This window comes from Myotis brandtii, unplaced genomic scaffold (genome assembly GCF_000412655.1).
Source record: "Myotis brandtii unplaced genomic scaffold, ASM41265v1 scaffold251, whole genome shotgun sequence".
NCBI classification, from domain to species: domain Eukaryota; kingdom Metazoa; phylum Chordata; class Mammalia; order Chiroptera; family Vespertilionidae; genus Myotis; species Myotis brandtii.
The window spans coordinates 2,496,168-2,499,475 of record NW_005359516.1 but is presented as its reverse complement, the minus strand read 5'-3'; the positions used below and the strand labels follow the sequence as shown (position 1 = coordinate 2,499,475).

General features: G+C 41.7%; 1 protein-coding gene across 1 annotated transcript in view; it reads left to right on the top strand.

The window, feature by feature from the left end:
* The window catches only part of LOC102249428 (transcription elongation factor SPT4-A), a 3,214-nt gene extending 1,909 nt beyond the window's left edge, over positions 1–1,305 (top strand). The window contains exon 2 of the mRNA XM_005867786.2: positions 1,253–1,305. The gene's annotated coding sequence lies outside the window, so the exon portion shown is untranslated. The remainder of the gene's footprint in view (positions 1–1,252) is intronic.
* The last annotated feature ends 2,003 nt before the right edge of the window (positions 1,306–3,308 follow it).

Here is a 3,308-nt window from a genome sequence, read left to right as displayed (position 1 = left end):
GATGGGATTAGGTCCTGGGGGTGGAGCCCTCACGATGAGATTTGTGCCCTTATAAAGGAGGTCTGAGAGCCCAGCTGCTTCACTCTCTTCTCGGTCCGCTCCACCTCCCAGCAGCTCCTCTGCGCTCCTGGCCTCCTCCCCTTCCCTGCTCTCTTGTGGGTCCCGCACTGTGCTCCCCTCTGCATTTCTCCTCAGGGTCCCGAGGACCAGCAACCCTCTGCTTCCGTCGTCATAGTGGTTACGTCTTCTCTGCGCTGGAAGGAGAACCCGCGAACACTTTCGGAATTATGGCGGCGGTGGATATCCGAGATAATCTACTGGGAATCTCTTGGGTTGACAGTAAATGGATCCCCATTTTGAACGGTGGAAATGTCCTAGATTACTTTTCAGAAAGAAGTAACTACAATAGATGGTTAACGAGGCTTCCCTTAAAATACGCAAAAGAAGATGTGATTAGGATCTGTGGATTAAAAAAGTAAGTAAGTTTGATGTCTGTATAATCAGTGGAACTGTGTGTAATATGCATATTGTTCCTTTGAGTTATGAGTTAAATAAATGAATAAAGCAAGACTAGTTTTGATAAAGTGTAGAACCCACAGATGAAGCACTGTCAGATGTTAATTATTCTCTGCCTGCCTCTTATTGCACAGATATATACTTTCAAACAGATATGCAGCACTGTACTAAAAAAAGATTTTCATTCATTTTAGGAGTATTCCATTTCACCAATATCACTTTTATAATCTTAAAAAATGAGCCCCAATGGATATGTAGCTTATATATCGGGGGTAAGGCACCTTTACATTATTTGGTTCAACAAATAACTCTCTTAATATCTAGGAGAATTGCTCCATTTTCCAGAGGCAACGTGTGGATGCTTTACTCCTAGACCTCAGACAAAAATTTCCACCCAAATTTGTGCAGCAAAAGTCTGGAGAAAAGCCTGTCCCAGTGGATCAGACAAAGAAAGAGGCACAACCTACAGCAGAAACTGTGAAGTGTGATGAGAAGGAGACCACAAAGAACATCCGACAGACAGGTCCCTCTGCAAAACGCATGAGACTTCAGTGAGTATTGGACAAGAGTATTGGACAAGAGAAGCTTGTAAGACTTCTTGTCCATGATTACACCTCATACTGTGACAGGCTCCTGAACTTTGAAATTCTTTGTCACAACTATCATTTGTATAGAATGCGCCTGCTCTTTATGCTCTTGAAGAAATCCAGAGACACAGCTGTAAAGACCTAGCAAGATGTATGGCTGCCAGTGTCTTTGCCACCGCCTCCTGCCTCTGCTTATTTATTGCTGTGAAACTAAATGGACAGAGCTTCAAATACTCCTCACTCTCCAATTCTGAGGCTCAACAGACTGAAAAGAGAGCAGCACAGTGTGTTCCTGGGCCATTTTCTTTTCTTTGGACTACTATTTGGGGTAGTCGTCCTGAACCTCAATGAGGGTCAGGGTCGGTTTGAAGTCAATGCGGCGGAGCTTCCTGAAGAAATGGACATCTCCACATACATGGAGCCGGGACGCTAACCACACACCTGACATCCCGGAGCCGCCCTGCTTCCCACGTGCTGCTTCAACTCACTCCTCTTTCTAGGCGACAGCGGGGCTTTCTTTTTCTGTTCAAACGCTGTACATTTGTGTCACAATAAATTTGTATTATGGAAAAATAAATGAAGATATGGGCTTGTATTTTGCTTCTTCCCCCCATTTTTCAAGTCAGTCTGATGTGGCTTTTTCCTAAGTAACCTGTCACTGTATTGATTATATTCTGACTTAGCAATGTGGCCTTGGAATGCTAAGCAAATATGGATGTACTGGTTGTAAATGTTTATATATTGTACAGTACCTTTATATATACACCTGAGGTTCTGATTAGAGAAAGAGATCTGTAAATGGCTCGCTATTTTTTATATAGATATTAAAAAAATCAAAAACCAAAAAATAAAAAATAAAAAAGAAGAAAAGAACTCCCAACAAACAAAAGTCCTGGACCAATGGCTTCACAGGGGAATTTTACCAAATATTCAAATAAGAACTAGCACCTATCCTTCTCAAATTATTCCAAGAAATTCAAGGAAGACTCCCAATTTCATTTTACAAGATCAACATTATACTAATTCCAAAACTAGATAAAGACACTACAAAGAAAGAAAATTATAGGCCAATATCCCTGATGAACATAGATGCTAAAATGTTCAAATGTTCAACAACAAATTAGCAAACCAGATCCAGCAATACATTTAAAAAATCATACACCATGATCAAGTGGGATTTATTCCTGGGATGCAAGGTTTGTACAATATCTGCAACTCACTAAATGTGAAGCACCACATAAATAAAATGAGGATAAAAACCACACGATCATATTAATAGATGCAGAAAAATCATTTGATAAAATTCAGCACTCATTTATTATAAAAACTCTCAGCAAACTGGGAATAGTGGGAACATAACACAATAAAGGCCACTTATGACAAACCCACAACCAACATCATACTCAATGGGCAAAAACTATGAGTTTTTCCCTTAAGATTGGGAATAAGGCAGGGTTGTCTGCTTTTACCATTCTATTTAACATAGTACTGGATGTCTTAGTTACAGCAATAAGGCAAGAAGAAAAAATAAAAGGCATCCAAATTGGAAAGGAAGAAGTAAAACTGTCATTATTTTCAGATGACATGATACTGTTTGTAGAGAACCCTAAAGATTCCACCAACAAACAACTAGAACTGATAAGTGAATTTTAAGTGCCAGGCGGGTAGTTAAGCTACATAATCTTTACTCCCTGGAATGGAGATAAGAAACGCCCTAACCTTTGTAATAGAAATTGACAGGATTAAAATCGGCTGGTATAAATATAGATGTAACAAGACAATAAAGATCAGTTCCTAATCAGATCCTAACCAGAACTTCGCTGGAGATCCCGACCAGAACTTCGGCTGGAGATCCTGGCTAGAGATCCTGGCTAGGCTGCTGATCAACTGAACGCTGTCTCCGTGTCATTCTTTCTTCGCTGACTCCGTCCACACCTTTGGGGACCCCTGGACCTGCTGGGGTTGGACCCCAACAAGTATGATGGTGGAACAGGATGTGGAAAACGAGCTTCTGGATTATGAGGAAGATGCAGAGCCCCAGGCTCCTACAGAGAGCGCCCCAAGACCCCCCAAGAAAGATGTCAAGGGGTCCTATGTTTCCATCCACAGCTCTGGCTTCCGGGACTTTCTGCTGAAGCCTGAGCTCCTGAGGGCCGTAGGGGACTGTGGCTTTGAGCATCCATCTGAGGTGCAGCACCAGTGTAT